At 47.7% G+C, this 17,641-nt stretch overlaps 1 long non-coding RNA gene across 1 annotated transcript; it reads left to right on the top strand.

Annotated features, from left to right (window-relative positions):
• Positions 1-2,161: 2,161 nt before the first annotated feature.
• On the top strand, positions 2,162-15,186 carry LOC148141054 (uncharacterized). The gene is made up of 3 exons (XR_015753125.1): positions 2,162-2,333; positions 2,602-2,660; positions 14,348-15,186. It is a non-coding gene; the product is annotated as an uncharacterized LOC148141054 (long non-coding RNA).
• The last annotated feature ends 2,455 nt before the right edge of the window (positions 15,187-17,641 follow it).

A 17,641-nucleotide genomic window follows, 5' to 3' on the forward strand; every position in this document is an offset into this window, starting at 1 on the left:
ATGTCTCAACCTCTGGAGTCCCACTTACTCCAGTGGTGTGTAAATAATATTTCTGAACAGGACAATTAGAAAAATATAGGTTAATTTTAAAAGAAAAACAAAAGCTGCTCCTTCACTCACCATCTCCTCACTTGGTTTTCTGTCCCTATAGGAAGTGAACCAGCTCTGGAAGAGGACGAGGAGACAATGTGCAGAGTGGGTGGGCTCTCTGATTGACGTCTCTCACAGTCAATCCAAATTTTTCTGGAGCAACATGAGTTTCCTGAAACTTGGGAAACTGACCGGGGAAATGGAGGTGACTTTGAGCAGCAGATCAGGTGGGGATTTAAACTTGTCACTGTCCCATCTGAATAAAACCTCACTTATTGCAGCTGCTGTATCAGTTCCCCTGGTAAATGCTTGACAGAAATTTCTGGTGTGGGAATAGTATTTTTCATGCTGGGAGACTTTCAAGCTGACAACATTAGTGTAAATTCTGTATCCTCGGATGTTTGACAGCAGATCAGAAGAGGAACCTCCACAGTATTCAAGGCAGGAATTATATGCCGTGTTGGGATCAGCACAGAGGGTCAGGAAAGGGAGACAGAGATAAGGACAAGGGAGAAGGAGCAATTCTGTGCTCAAGGTGAACTTGTTCTTGAGGACCCTCTGCAAAAGTAAGATTGTGTCTGTTACCGAGTGAATGGTTTGGGGAATGAAAACTTTGTGCTCAGCAGATCTCTCTGCCAGGTCTCTTACCTCGCCTCATGCCACACACCTTATACAACTTCCATGCTTTGCCCCTCATGCCTCACCTGACTCATGTCCCAAATATGCCTCCAGAATGTTATGCCTCCAGGACAATATCTTAGAGGAGAGAACTGTGAACAATCTTGACTAACAAGGGGGTGAGGAAGGGAAATGGGTGAACAGCTGTTTTGTGAGAATAGCGTCAAGGGAACAGATAGGTCTTCTGCACAAGATGAGCTCCGAGTGGGCATGAGGGGAAATAGAAGAGAGAGAAAGATAAGAGTTCAGGGCTAGGGCAAGGCAACATTCATGGACGTTTATTCAGGTGGGGATAATGGAAAGGAGGGAAGAGGCAGCTGATGGGATTGTTTCAGTCTTATTTCCCCGGATAGAGACATCAATAGCCACGGAGCAGAGATTTACAAATATTGATTGAAGGGCAGTTAAGGAGAAATTATTTCACCAAGTGGGTGGAATTTCATGCAGTGAGTTTGAAGTGATTTATCTTGTTGGAAGAACTTTGAGAAAGACACACAATCTAAAATAAAGATACAATTCTAAAAGAGTGCAGGAGCAGAGCGACCTCAGTGTATCTGTGTTAAATCACTGAAGGTAGCAGGACAGAATGATAGAGCATAGAGCATAATCAAAGGGGGACTGGTGCTAACTAGCCAACTGCAGAGAATGTTGAATTGAGAAAACAAAGAGTGAACTGGTTTTGACTGAATTTTGGGCAGGGGTAAACTGTGTTTAGGAAGCTTGTCAGGCATGTGGATGAAGTGGCCTATCTAATGCAGTTGCTTGACAGTAACCAGTGTCTTGTTGCCGAGGGTGTTGGTCTGGGAGAGGACACTGACATTGGAGCACCTATTCTTTTTTGAAATTTACAGGATTTGACAGGAACACTGCTGGTGATATTTCTTGAGTAATTTGAGATGTCTGCCGTCCATTGCCTATGTCTATGGATTACTGATATACATCAGCAGTGATGTAAGGTCAAGTGAGAGACAGCATAGGGTAGGTTTCACCATCTGATAGTGGTGCAGGAAACTTCCTTGTTCTGTGTATATTGCAATACTGTTCATTAAAAGCTTCTGGTTACAAAGACCTGCTCCATGTTTGCCTCTGACCATACTCACAGTAGGAACCGGCAATATTCTGTCAATAAAAAGTCAGATTTTCAATGAAGAGCCTGGAGCGACCTCATTCTCACAACACATTGCAAACGTTTCTTCCAGAGCATGACAACTCTGTGACAGGTCAGCCCCTCCTGTATTTATCAGTGTCTCTGTCAATATCAAATAGGCCCCCGGTGTTGAATGACCAAACACTGGAGTCAGGTCTTAGCTCCAAAGTTCTGTCTACCTACTCTTTCAGATAGACAGAAAAGGCGAGCTGTTGCGGCTGATAGCATGAAAACTTCGATCAAATCCCCAGTCACCCTTCTAAACCCCAGAGAATACAGCCTGTCATATACTGTACGCGTGTAAATAAAGGCTGACTTGGTGATGGGATACTGGTCATCGTGGTGTTATTTAAATAGTGCCGAGAGAATAACACACCCCTGAAGAGATTCACTCGTGACAGTCATCTTTGAGTTGGAGGTAAGCATTTCTGGCATTATCTTCTGTTTGGACAGCTTGACTCATTCGATCCTGCCATGGAAGAGTGGGCCCATATGTTGGAAGAATAAGATTTTTTTCCCATGCAAATGATATTGAGGCAGACCGAAAATAATGAGTAATTCTCCTGGCAGTGTGTGGACTCTCAGGCACCAGATATAAAAACCTTTCGAAAGTTACAGACTTAGCTAAGGAATATTATGACCCCAAGCTTCTCTAATTTTGAAATGCTATTTGTTTTTCTCAACAGTTCAAGAACCAAAGGAATCCATACCAGGATTTTTGACAAGGTTAAGACTGCTGGCAGAGGTATGTGATTTTGGTTCAACCCTGTATGAAATGCTAAAAAACAGTTTGGTATGTTGGATTAATGATGTTACCATGCAAAGCACCTACTAGCTGAAGCCCAACTGGACTTCCAATGGACACTACAACTAGCTTTGTCATTAGAAACTGCAACAAGTGGAGCATATGAGTTACGAGGTATTCCAATGTGAGTAGATACATTCACCAGGCTGACTGAGCTTAGGCAACACTCGTTAAATGAAGGCATCAGTCAGGACACATCCTGAACTCGGGAATCTTGGTCAGCCCACAGGAAAACTCCAAAACGAAGCCAAACTTCAGCCAAACAGTTAAACGAGGATCCAGGGCAGTAGGCCATTGTAGTTGCTGCTGATATGCACACTCTAGATTTCAAGAGAGTCTCAAGAGGCCTGAATTAAGAAAGAGAACTCATAGGCTAATATCTAGAAGAGTGCACACCCTGGAAATCCCACCTACAACTAGTTTGGGACTGTTAAATTACTTAGCAACGTACAAATTAGAACCAATCAAAATAAGTATCTGGTTAAATGGTTACACAGCTGTAATGCAGGTCAATACCAGTCCAACTGCATCTGTGATTGCAGAATTATTCTTTACCAAAATTCACTCTGAACTTCAACCTTTAAGTTTGAACAAGACCCGTGCTAGACTGAGAATCTATACCAGAGAACCTTTACAGATTAAGGAAATAACATTGATTCCCATCTCTTATGAGAAGCAGCTGATTCAGTTCCCACTGATTGTAGTGAAAGGCTCAGGCCCTGATGGGGCAAAATTGGTTGAGAAAGGTTCTCCTTTATTGGCTAAACTTTTTTCAATTAGAAAATGGCTGTCTGAGTGAAATCCTAACTAAATATCTGGAAGTTTTTTTTTGGAAGGTCTAGGGACTGTCAAAGGAGCCAAGGCCACTTTACGTGTTAACCAGGAAGTAATTCCATGAATCTGCAAGGCCCAGCCAGTGCCTTTGCCTTATGTGGGAAAGTAGAGGCAGAAATCAGGAGACAGAAAAGAGAATGAATCACCAAACCACGGAACAGTTAGAGGAATGACCAGCTCCAGTTGTACATATTGTGAAGCCCAATAGGTCGATTTGACTTTGTGGGGATTTCAAACAAACTGCGAAAGCTTTTCACAGCTGGATAATTTCTTCTGGGTACTCTGCTTTTCTCCCACAATCCATAGATATGCAGGTTAGGTGAATTGGCCATGTGAAATTGCCCATAATGTTCAGGGATGTGTAGGTTAGATGCATTCATCAGGGGTAAATGTAGTGAAACTAAGATAACAGAGCATAGCCTCAAAATTAAGGGGAGTAGATTTAGGACTGAATTGAGAAGGAACTTCTTCACCCAAAGAGTTGTGAATCTATGGAATTCCCTGCCCAGTGAAATGGTTGAGGCATCCTTAGTAAATGTTTTTAAAGCTAAGATAGATACTTGTTTGAACAGTATAGGAATTAAGGGTTATGGTGAGATGGAGGGTAAGTGGAGCTGAGGCCAGCAAAAGGTCAGTCATGATCATATTGAATGGTGCGTGAGCTCAAAGGGCCAGATGGCCTACTCCTGCTCCTCATTCTTATGTTCTTATATTCTTTAGCATTGAGCCCAAGTTCTCTAAATGCACTTTTTTGATCTTCCCACTTATCAGCATGCATCCAGATAAATGACAGCCTGGGATAGGCATTGCAAAGTGTCTGCGAGAAATGACACAGGCTGGCAATATCTCAAAGGGTCGGTGTAGACTTGTTGGGCTGAAGGGCCTGTTTCCACATTGTAGGGATTCTTTGATATGATCTCCCATCCACCGCCGCCAACCTCATAGTCCCACACACCCCGCACTCCCGTTTCTACCTCCTGCCAAAAATCCATAAACCTGACTGCCCCGGCTGACCCATTGTCTCAGCCTGCATCCTGCCCCACCGAACTCATCTCTGCATACCTCAACACGTTCCTGTCCCCTTAGTCCAAGAACTCCGCACCTACGTTCGGGACACCATCCACCCCCCTCCACCTCCACACTTCCCTGGCCCCCAACGCCTTATCTTCACCATGGACATCCAGTCCCTATACATCTCCATTCCCCCATCACGAAGGCCTCAAAGCCCTCCGCTTCTTGCTTTCCCGCTGACCCAACCAGTACCCTTCCACTGACACCCTCCTTCGACTGACTGAAGTGGTCCTCACTCTGAACAACTTCTCTTTCTAATCCTCCCACTTCCTCCAAACCAAAGGAGTAGCCATGGGCACCCGCATGGGCCCCAGCTATGCCTGCCTCTTCATCAGATATGTAGAACAGTCCATCTTCCGCAGCTAAACTGGCACCACCCCCCACCTTTTCCTCCGCTACATCGATGACTGTATCGGCGCTGCCTCGTGCTTCCACGAGGAGGTTGAACAGTTCATCCACTTTACTAACACCTTTCACCCCGACCTCAAATTCACCTGGACTGTCCCAGACTCCTCCCTCCCCTTCCTAGACCTCTCCGTTTCTATGTCGGGCAACTGACTCAACACGGACATTTACTATAAACCGACCGACTCCCACAGCTACCTAGATTACACCTCCTCCCACCCTGACCCCTGTAAAAATGCCATCCCATATTCCCAATTCCTTTGCCTCTGCCGCATCTGCTCCCAGGAGGACCAATTCCAATACCGAACAACCCAGATGGCCTCCTTCTTCAAAGACCGCAATTTCCCCTCAGACGTAGTTGACAATGCTCTCCACCACATCTCCTCCACTTCCTGCTCCTCCGCCCTTGAGCCCCACCCCTCCAATCGCCACCAGGACAGAACCCCACTGGTCCTCGTCTACCACCCACCAACCTCCAGATGCATCGTATCATCCTTCGTCATTTCCGCCACCTCCAAACAGACCCCACCATCAAGGATATATTTCCCTCCCCTCCCCTATCAGCATTCCAGAAAGACCACTCCCTCCGCGACTCCCTCGTCAGGTCCACACCCCCCACCATTCCAACCTCCACTCCCGGCACCTTCCCCTGCAACTGCAAGAAATGCAAAACTTGCGCCCACACATCCCCCCTCACTTACCTCCAAGGCCCCAAGGGATCCTTCCATATCCATCATAAATTCACCTGCACCTCCACACACATCATTTACTGCATCCGCTGCACCCGATGTGGCCTCCTCTACATTGGGGAGACAGGCCGCCTACTTGCGGAACGTTTCAGAGAACACCTCTGGGACACCCGCATCAACCAACCCAACCGCCCTGTGGCTGAACACTAACTCCCCCTCCCACTCTGCCAAGGACATGCAGGTCCTTGGCCTCCTCCATCGCCAGACCAGGGCAACATGATGCCTGGAGGAGAAGCACCTCATCTTCCGCCTGGGAACCCTCCAACCACAAGGGATGAATGCAGATTTCTCCAGCTTCCTCATTTCCCCTCCCCCCACCTTATCTCAGTCCCAACCCTTGGACACAGCACTGCCTTCTTGACCTGCAATCTTCTTCCCGACCTCTCTGCCCCTACCCCCTCCCTGGCCTATCTCCCTCACCTTAACCTCCTTCCACCTATCGCATTCCCAACGCCCCTCCCCCAAGTCCCTCCTCCCTATCTTTTATCCTAGCCTGCTTGGCACACCTTCCTCATTTCTGAAGAAGGGCTTATGTCTGAAACGTCGATTCTCCTGCTCCTTGGATGCTGCCTGACCTGCTGCGCTTTTCCAGCAACACATCTTTCAGCTCTGATCTCCAGCATCTGCAGCCCTCACTTACTCCATTCTTTGATATGATTCATGCATCTGTCTATTGTGTCTGCCTGTATCACCTCCACTGATAATGCCTTCCAGGCACCCACCATCCTCTGTGTAAAGAACATTCCACGCATATCTCCCTTAAACTTTTCCCCTCTCACCTTGAACTCGTGACCTCCACTAATTGAGACCCCACTTTGGGAAAACGTTTCTTGCTCTCCACCCTGTCTATACCTCTCATGATTTTGTAGACCTCAATCAGATGCCCCCTCAACCTCCATCTTTCGAATGAAAGTAATCCTAATCTATTCAACTTCTCTTCATAGCTAGCACCCTCCATACCAGGCAACATCCTGGTGAACCCTCTCCAAAGCATCTACATTCTTTTGGTAACGTGGCGACAAGAACTGTATACAGTATTCCAAATGTGGCTGAACCAAAGTCCAATACAGCTGTAACATGACCTGCCGACTCTCATACTAAATACCCCATCCAATGGAGGAAAGCATGCCATGTGCTTTCTTGACTACGCTTTCCACATACGATGCCACCTTCCAGGGAAAAGTAGACCTGAACCAGATCTCTCTAACATCAATTTTCCCCAGAGCTTTTCTGTTCACTGTATAGTTCGCTCTTGAATTGGATCTTCCAAAATGCATCACCTTGTATTTGCCCAGATTGAACTCCATCTTCCATTTCTCCATCCAACTCTCCAATCTACCTGTATTCTCTGACAGTCCCCTTCACTAACTGCTACTCCACCAATCTTAGTGTCATCTGCAATCTTGCGAATGAGGCAACCTGCACCTTCCTCCAAATCATTTATGTCTATCATAAACAACAGTGGTCCCAGCATGGAACCCTGTGGGGCACCTCTGGTCACAGGTCTCCATTTTGAGAAATGCCCTTCCACTACTACTCTCTGTCTTCTGCTGCCCAGCCAGTTCTCTATCTATCTAGCTAGAACACCCTGGATCCTATGTGACTTCACTTTCTCCATCAGCCTACCATACAGAGTCAACAAGACCAGATTACACCCGTTGGAAGTTAAAGTGAGAGCGATCAAAGTTGCCCTGGTTCTCACTTCTATATTGGAGCTCAACTCATTCTTTGGTTAATGAATTATTTTGAAAAAATCACACCTAACCTGGCCACTATCCTGGCAGCCTTACAGTTGCTATACAGCCTTGGAAATGCTCTCATAGCCAAAATATAACCTTTCGGGAAGTGAAGAAGTAGCTGTCGTTGCCTGAAGTGTTGGCACACTACAATCCTATGTGAAATGTGGTGCAGACATGCAATGCCTCCTGCAGTGGTATTAAGGTAGTGTTGGCTCACCGCTGGCCCAGTGGGGAGGAACACCCGATAGCATATGCTTCCCAGACTTTGACTGCTACTGAATGAAGATATGCCCAGATACCAAAGGAAGGTGTGGCAGTCATCTTTGGTGTGGGAATGTTCCACTAATACTTTTACAGACATAAATGTGGAATAGTAACAGACCACAAACCCCTCCTAGAGCTATTTAAAGAGTTTGAGACAGTTCTGCCCATTGTTTCAGGTCAAATTCAGTGGTGGGCTCTTATTCTTGTGTATAAAATTACAAGGTCGTACAACATCTGGGAGACCAAGTCGAATGCCTTCAGCCACCTCCCACCAACAGAAACTTAACCATCAGTGCCACCACCTGGAAGAATCCATTCTGAGTTTAAACTTTCTGGACACCCTTCCAGTTACCACCAACAATATTGGACTGTAGACACAAAAAAGATCTCGTCCTAGCAAAACCAAAGCAGCTCATGGTGATGCAGGATACAAAAGGGCCATCAGAACTGGAATTGAAACATTTCCAGACCTGGCGGAACCAGATCACTGTCGAGGACAGCATATTATTATGGGGAGCAAGAGTCATTTCCCAAGTAAAGGTAACCGCCAGATACTGGCTGAATGCCACCAGGGTCATCCAAGGGTTTCCAAAATGAAAATGTTGGCAAGAAGTTATACTTGATGGACAGGATTGCATGCCGACAGACCTGGGTTGGTGGGGCAGTGCCCAAAGGGCTGACAAGGACAAAGATTACCGCTTGCAGCTCCTCCATGTTCGTGGGATTAACGAAATAAACCTTGGATTCGGTTGCATGTCGCTTATGCCATTTCTTTCGTGGGCTCTATGTTTTATTTAATGTGGTTGCCCATTCAAGGTTAGACATGAACAGAGTTCATTCGTCGAACACGGGGATGATCTTTTGCAATGCACAAACTCCTGGAGGTTTTGGTCACAGACAATGGGCCATTGTTAACCAATAGAGAATTCAAGTATGTCTTAAAATCGAATGGCATTTGCTATGTAAGGACAGCTTCATACCATTCTTTGTCCAATGGTCTGGTTAAAAAAGCAGTCCAAACTTTGAAGGCAGACTTAAAGAAACAGCCTACAGCCTCACTCAATACCAAACTGTCCCAGCTCCTGTTTGATTATAGGATCATCCTCACACAATTACAGGGACAGCTCCAGCAGGGTTGCAAATGGGGAACGTATTCCACACTGGGTTCAATTTGATCTCCTGGACCAGCGGAAAGGGTAAAATGTTATCAGGAACACGAATCTCGAATACAAAACTGCTGTAAGCGAGAGAGACCATTTACTTTGGTGTTGAAATTATGGGAATGGCTCTTCATGGGTACAACTCATGGTCGATGCGAGGTATGGTCCTGTGAAGGATAAAGTTTGGGTAGGAGCAAAACATACCCAGCCTCTCACTCCAACCATCAAGGCTGTCAGAACCCATGGGTTTCTCCCCCTCTATCTAGCATTGAAAAAAAAACATCTGAGAATGAGATGGGCACGGCAGATGTCACAGCCTTGATGCCATTACCGCCTGAAGATGAATTTCAGCCTGAGACACTCTGGGCACCAGAGGCTGACTATGGTGCATTATACACCATCACTAACTGAGGCAAAGTTGGAGGAACCAGATCTAATGTGACAACTCTCCAGGTGAAGCTACAGGGAAAGGAATATGCCGACATCCCAGGATTTAGAGGGAGAGGGACAGAGAAATTGGAATTAGGTTAGCCAGATGGGTCTGGTCAAATCAGGGAGCTCCTTCTGACAGTTATAAACAGGAATGTGGTACGGAGGAGGGAGGGCAGGTCTGAAGACCTCCTCGTTGGTCTGCTCCTGGGCCTGGCCAAACTGGCCATTAACAGGTCCAGGCAGCGGGCCATGGAGGGGGTCGTTAGGGTCGACTGCCTGCCTCTCTTCCGCGGTTACGTTAGGGCCCGGGTGTCCTTGGAGAAGGAGCACGCGGTGTCCACCAACACCCTGGAGTTTTTCAGGGAGAGGTGGGCGCCGCAAGGAGTGGATTATTTCCCCCTCCAACTCTATTTTGATTTAATCCCTGCCCTCCCCATCACTGTTTGATCTCACAGCATTGCTCTTTTGTGAAGGGCAGTGCTTGTCACTGGCCACTCAAGTGTTTTGCCATCTTTCTGTGGTGGAAATTGAATAAAGATTCGTACACCTTGCATCTCTCACTGTGTCTCACACCTGCACACACACACCGTAGGTTCTGGGAAAAAAGAAGCACTACCGCAGTTAGGCAGTAGTGTGGGGGTTAAATTAAAAATAAATAAATAAATAAATAAATATTATTTTAAAAAATAAACAGGAATGTGGTACGGAGGAGGGAGGGCAGGTCTGAAGACTCCTCGTGGGTCTGTTCCTGGGCCTGGCCAAACTGTCCATCAACAGGTCCAGGCAGCGGGCCGTGGAGGGGGTCGTTAGGGCCGACTGCCTGCCCCTCTTCCGCGGTTACGTTAGGTCCCGGGTGTCCTAGGAGAAGGAGCACGCGGTGTCGACCAACATCCTGGAGTTGTTCTGGGAGAGGTGGGCGCCGCAGGGAGTGGAGTGCATTATTTCCCCCTCCAACTCTATTTTGATTTAGTCCCTGCCCTCCCCTTCACTGTTTGATCACACAGCATTGCCCTTTTGTGAAGGGCAGTGCTTGTCACTGGCCACTCAGGTGTTTTCCTATCTTCCTGGTGGTGGAAATTGAATAAAGATTCATGCACCTTGCATCTCTCACTATGTCTCATACCTGCACACTTAGGCAGTAGTGTTGGGGGGGGGGGGGGGGGGGCGTTAAGAAAAAAAACAAACTGGGGAAAAGAAAAAAATAAAATAAAAAAAACAGGAATGTCAGGGGTTCTACTCACTCAAGGAGCTGGCTCAGTGCCACATACTGTGCACAAGTAAACAAAAGGTGACTTGGTTCACAGCCTGACTGAAATTTTGCTCTATTTTCAAATGTTTCAGCCTTCCCCTGTGTTATCCCTGACAATGTGATTAAGGGTTGCGATTTTTACAAGCATATGGTTCAAACCAGTTCTGCCTGCTCCCTCTGTGGTTGAAGCAGAGTTGCTGTCTGAACAGAGATAAGGAGAAACATTTTCAGCCAGAGAGTAGTGAGTCTATGGAATTCATTGCCACAGAAGGCTGTGGAGGCCAGGTCATTGAGTATATTTAGGACTGAGACAGATAGGTTCTTGAGTATCAAGGGGATTAAGGGTTACAGGGAGAAAGCAGGAGAATGGGGATGAGAAACTCATCAGCCATGATTGAACAGTGGAGCAGACTCGATGGACCGAATTACCTAATTTCTGCTCATATGACTTTTGGACTGAGTTTTTGTCTCTACACGAAAAACAATCTTAAACCAGGTTGCCATTTTGCACCATTCTTTGCTTTGTCAATGAGTGAACAGTCAGCCTGAGAGGTGAGGGAGCAGCACCATCATATGGAGAGGGTCCACATTGCACACTGGAATCCAGGAAGGTGGGTCATTTTCTTTTCAAAACAATCCAAAAATAACAATAGTGGGCATTGCCTCATGCCAAGAATGAATTAAGTGCAAAGGTGAGCTATTGGATCTATGAGCCTGCTAAACCATTAAATAAATCCATAAGTGTTTCAAATTCAACCTCCCCACCGATTCCTACTAACCTCGGTATCCCTGCCTACCAAGAATCTATCTCGACTTAAAAGTATTTCATGGCACCCCCCTCAAGTCAGAGTTCAAAAATTACACACCCTATGAGTGAGGATAACTCCCCTCATATCTGTCATAGACTCATTGACATGTATAGCATGGAAACAGACCCTTCAGTCCAACTCGAGCATGCTGCCCAGAAATCCTAACCTAATCTAGTTCAATTTGCTTGCGCTTGGTCCATATCCCTCTAAATCCTTTCTATTCATATACCCATCCAGACGCCTTTTAAATGTTGCAATTGTACCAGCCTCCACCACTTCCTCTGGCAGCTCATTCCATACACGCACCACCCTCTGCATGAAAAGTTGCCCCTTAGGTCACTTTTATATCTTTCCCCTCTCACTCTGAACCTATGCCCTTTAGATTAGATTAGATTACATTACAGTGTGGAAACAGGCCCTTCGGCCCAACAAGTCCACACCGACCCGCCGAAGCACAACCCACCCATACGTTTACCCCTTACCTAACACTACGGGCAATTTAGCATGGCCAATTCACCTGACTTGCACATCTTTGGACTGTGGGAGGAAACCGGAGCACCCGGAGGAAACCCACGCAGACACGGGGAGAACATGCAAACTCCACACAGTCAGTCGCCTGAGGCGGGAATTGAGTTCTGGACTTTAGTTCTGGACTCCCCTACCCTAGGGAAAAGACTTTGTCTGTTTATCCTATCCATGCCCCTCATGATTTCATAAACTGAGGCTAAGGTCACGCCTCAGCCTCTGACGCTCCAAAGAAAACAGCCCCAGCCTGTTCAGCCTTTGCAGAAACAGAGGAACCTTGATTATCCGAATGAGATGTCGGGCACTATTTCGTTTGGATAATCAATTATTCGGTTAACCGATTCAATGCCTTTCTTCTCGGGCTCAGACTTTTGTGTTAAGCCCACACCCCGTTCAGGAGACTAAGCAGCAACACGCCGCACGTGAGCCCCCACTCGCCCCAAACCCATCCAACACCAACTCGTTGCACGCCCATCAACCAAATCCAACCCCGCCAACCTCCCACCCCATCTGACACTACCCCACTCCCACCCCAACCCCATCCAACACTGCCCGCCTGCCAACCCTGTCCAACTCCATCCCCCCCTCACCCTGTCAGACACCGCCTCCGCTCAGTTCCCAACCCCGTCCAACTCTGCCCATGCCCGCGCCCCCAACCCCGTCCAATACTGCCCATACTAGCCCACCCCAACCTAATCCAACACAAAGCCTGGCAGCCCCACAACCCAATCGAACACCGTACCAACCCTATCCCACATCGACCTCCCACCCACTCCCCAACTCTGTTCTACACTGCTCCCCCACATCCCCCAAACCCGAGGGGAGGGGGATGGGTGTGTGGGAGGGGAGGCGGAGGGGAATGGGACGTGTGGTGGAAAGGGGAGGGTTGTGTGGGGGAAGGGGGTGGTGAGTGTTTTGGGGAGAGGGGGTGAGCATTTCGGGAGAGTGGTGAGGTGTGTATGGGGGAGGGATATATGGGGGTGTCAGGGGAGGGTGCTGTGTGTGGGGGGGTGAGGAGTGGTTATTGGGAGAGTGGAAGTGGATCAGTGTGAGGGAGGGGGAACAGTGAGTGGGGAGAGGAAAGGGGAGGGATAGTCTGGGGGAGGGAGCAGTGTACGGGGTTGGTCTGTGGGGGAAGTGAAGGGGCAGTGTGTGAGGGAGGGGTGTGGGCAGTCTGTGGGGGTGGGTGTGTTGTGGAGGGGTGTAGGAGGTGTGGTGTGAGGGGGAGGGCAGGTGCGATGTGTAGGGAGAGTGAGGATGTGGTGTGTTGATGGGTGTGTTGTGGGGGCGGTGGAGGGTGTCGGTGTGAGAGGCAGAGGGAGGGGGTGATGTCTAGGGGGAATGAGAGTGTGGTGTGTTGGGAGGGTGCGTTGTGGGGTGTGTGGAGGGAAGCGTTAAGGGGGGGGAGGAAGGGGATGATGTGTAGGGGGAGTGAGGGTGTGGTGTGTGTGGGATGGGGGTGGTGTTTGGGGGAGGAGTGGTGTGTGGGGAGGGTGTAGGGGTCATATGTAGGGGAGGGCGCAATGTGTTTGGGGAGGGGTGGAGGAGTGGTGTATGGGGGAGGGGGATTGGGGTGCTGTGTGGGGAAGGATGGGAGGTGATTGTGGATGTTGGAGGGAGCAAGGTGTGTGGAAGTTGGGGAAGCTGCATTTCACCAAGTGCAATGATGGATGGGTGAGAGCAGGCTGGGAACACAGGCCTTTGGCAGCTGATATGATTCGATCAGAGCTCCATTGCTGCCTCACACTTCAAGATCCCAGTTGGGAGGCTCTGCTCTGTGTCAATGGGATATTCATCAGCCATTACTTTATCGGATGCTTAACAGACTCTTGGGGTCTAACTGGTCTCTCCTAACTGGATTACTTCACTTCCTGTGAGGCCGGCTCCTGGGGGATGCAAGAAGTGACTCACTGGAAGCAAACAGCCACTATCTACCCCATCTCCCCCCGATTATGGGGATGTGGTCACTAACTGAACTTTCCTTATTTTACAACAACGTAGGAGACTGGCTACAACCCAGCGAAGACTACGTTTACTGCAGTGTCTGTCTCATCTTCGAACAAAATAGCAGGCAATGTGGGGGTGGGGTTGGGAGGTGCTAGGGTGCCTGGAGTGCGAGTTGGGTAGAATTGCTGGGGTTTGCCCAGAGTTGGGGATGGGGGTTGAACACCCAGAGTTCACCTGGTGTTTGAGAGTGGGGTCTGCTTGGGTGTGCCTGATGTTTGAAGGGCTCGGTTAGATTTTTGGTCAGGGAATGATGTCTAATGGAGTCCGTTATCTCTGGGAAGCTCTGCTGGGTTTTCTCTTGGTCTCTTTCTCTTTCTCTCTCTCTCTCTCTTTGTCACCAGTGGACTCACTCTGTAACCATCTCCTCTATTTCTCCTCTGCAGTGGCCTCTCATGTCCAGTGGATATTCCTGGAAGTTGAATGAACAAGTCAGCCAGAGGAATTAATGAAGAATTGGGAAGGGGAGTGTGGGTTTCTATTGAGGTGATAGTTCGATATCGATGTTTCTCGGTCTACCTGAAGCAAGGTGGGGGTTGTATACTTTGTAATTAGCAAACCTGCTGATTTAAAGCTTTGATTGCACCGATCGCTATACTGACTCTGGGATGCAGATCCACTCAGTCACTTTATTTAGGGCTTATTTTCATTGTTGCATTTCAACAGGTAAAACATTTCCTTATTGTCACAGGGAAAGGAAGGCGCTCAGTAGGAGAATAACCCTGAGCTCCACCAAATGCATTCTCTGAGTGCAGAAGTTCACCTCCAGCCAGCCCAACAGACTCCCCACTGGGCTTTCTCCCCTCTCTCCAGGTTGGGAGATGCTGAGGCCTGTTTCATAAACCCACAGAATCCCCACAGTGTAGAAAGAGGCCTTTTGGTCCATCAAGTTTACACCGGCTCTCCGAAGAGGATCCCACCTAGACCCCAACCCTATCCCTGTAACCCAAAATTTACCATGGCTAATCCACCTTTCCTACACATCCCTGAACACTACGGGGCAATTTAGCATGGCCAATTCATCCGGCCTGTATCTCTTTAGATTGTGGGAGGAAACTGGAGCAAACCCAGAGAGAATGTGCAAACTATACACAGTTGCCCCTGGCTGGAATTGAACCCAGTCCCTGGCGCTGTGAGGCAGCAGTGCTAACCACTGAGGCACTGTGCCACCCAAATTCCTGATTGCTGAGACTATCAGTGATAGTGGGGTTTATAAACAGTCTGATGGCTGGTCCTGGGGCATGGGGTGGGTGTGTTGTTCAGGAGGACCAAGTTCAACTTAATTTTCTTTCTTTCTGTGAGGTGGTGGGGGAAGGGGTAGGGTCAGGGAGGAAACTTTGGTTGTGCTTTTAGGAAAGGCAGTTGTACAGTTATCTTGTATTTTCTATTATTATTATAATAAATAAAGTTTTAACTTCAAAAAAAACGAGACTGTTATTGTGGTTACATCAGGAGATCAGTAGCACTGAGGTGCAGGCTAATTCTCTGGGACATGGGTCCAAATTCCACCAGAGCAGCTGGTGCTATTTAAATTCAGGAATGTGGAGCTGGTCCTTTCGGTCTAGCCTTGTGATGTGCTCCTCACATTCACCCAACTGGATCGACTGGGTCAAATGGTCAGTCTGTGGCAGCTGGTGGTCTCCATGCTATGGTACTGGCTGGTCCTCCTGATGCTCACTGTCCACCTTGATCCCTACATCTGCAGCCCAGACATGCCTCAGAGCAGTTATTTCCACCGGGCAGCATGAATCCCCAGTGGAAGGTTCTGTACACGTGAGTCCTCTCATTTTCCCTCAGGAATCTGGAGTGGAGGATGTTGCATGCAGCACTCTGGTGTAATAACTACAGATTGCTGCGGCTCATAGACTCTTAGCCCAGCTGTTTAATCTGCAGTGCTGTGGAATCTGTGGACCATGTTGATGTTGGTTATGGACATTTGGATACTCTTTTAAACTATTTTAAAACCTTTCATTATGTTTTTGGTTGCATTTTAGCCCCCTGCTCCTGATCTTTGGGCACCTGGTGCAGCGGGAATGTGGGCAGACTGGAGGAGCTCCTCATTAGTCTGCTCCTGGGTCTGGCCAAACTGGCTTGGAGAGGGTCAACTCTGCTGCCTGCCCTCTTCCGTGGTTACATTCAGGTTCGATGGTCCTTGGAGAGGGTACAGGCAGTGAACACCAATGCTTTCAATGCTTTTGAGAGAGATAGGTACCACAGGGGATACAGTGCTTTATCTCTGCCTGCAAGTACATTTTGATATAGCCCTATTCCCCCTCTCCCTATTTCTCCCTCACATTTTATGGTTTGTATTGCTCTGAATGAGTTTAAAAATTATTCATGGGGACTTACTGGCGGTGGTTAATAGATGGAAAAATGTACCATAAGTGATTTAGATTAGATCCCCTACATTTTGGAAACAGGTCCTTTGGCCCAACAAGTCCACACTGACCCTCCAAAGAGTAACCCATTCAGACCCATTCCCTACCCTATATTTACCCCTGACTAATGCACCTATCACTATGAGCAATTTAGGATGGCCAATTCATCTGACCTACACATCTTTGGATTGTGGGAGAAAACCAGAGCACCGAGGAAGCCCACTCAGACACAGGAAGAACTTGCAAACTCCACACAGACAGTCGCCTGAGGTAGGAATCGAACCCGGGTCCCCGGTGCTGTAAAGCAGCAGTGCTAACCACTGAGCCATCAGTTGTCTGCGGTGCAACGTCCAGATGTGGAAAATGATTTTCTTTTATTTGGTCATGGGATGTGAGACTCACTGGCTGGACCAGCATTTATTTTCCTTCATGAATTACCCATGAGACTGTCGTGATGAGCTGCCTTCTTGAAGTGCTGCAGTCCACGTGCACCTTGCAAGCCCACAACCACTTCCATCTAGAAGGATGAGAGTAGTCGATATATGGGAGCACTATCCTCTGCAAATTCCACCTATAATTTGGAAATCAGTCAGATCAGGGATATTTTGACAGACCATCAGATCTGAAACTTGGCCAGTGGTGTTTAGACTTTCTGGAGGTTGGGCTGTGGGTGATCGGTCAGGGTGAGGCTGGGAAGAAGTGTGAGTGGCTCCAAGTGTGGTGAGAGCTTCAATCATTCATTGAGCCTCATAAACCACTGACTCATTCCTACTATAAATTCTGTGTCTTATGGTCCTACTCCACAGCTACCTGAAGAAGGAGCAGCGCTTTGAAAGTTGGTGAACCTTGACTTGGAAATATATCACCTATCCTTCGGTTTTGCTGACCAAACTTACATTAATACAGTATTTCTTCAATTCCTCATTCTCCCTAATTCCTTGGATGTAAAGTTCTGACAAATTGCTTAGTATCAATCTCAATGAAGCCAAACACAAATCATGGAATCAAGTAATCAATTAGAAGAGACACTGACTGTGAAAGCCTGTACATACCTCACTCAATTGGGCTGGATTCCTCTGGTGCTTCGGGGATTTAGGTTAAAGCTTTTCACAATGTTCATAGTTGAATGATTTCTCTCCTGTGTGAAGATATCAGTGTGTAGGGAGGTGTGATGACTGCAAGAATGACTTGTTGCACGCCTCGCACATGAATGGCTCTTCCTGCTGTGAATACCTTAATGTTTCACAAGCTTCAATGATTGCATGAAATCTTGATCACACACCTTACATTTTTGAATAATTT

Source organism: Chiloscyllium plagiosum, unplaced genomic scaffold (genome assembly GCF_037043375.1).
Source record: "Chiloscyllium plagiosum isolate Xiang-an unplaced genomic scaffold, Cpla_swu_hap1 HiC_scaffold_35, whole genome shotgun sequence".
In the NCBI taxonomy this organism is placed as follows: domain Eukaryota; kingdom Metazoa; phylum Chordata; class Chondrichthyes; order Orectolobiformes; family Hemiscylliidae; genus Chiloscyllium; species Chiloscyllium plagiosum.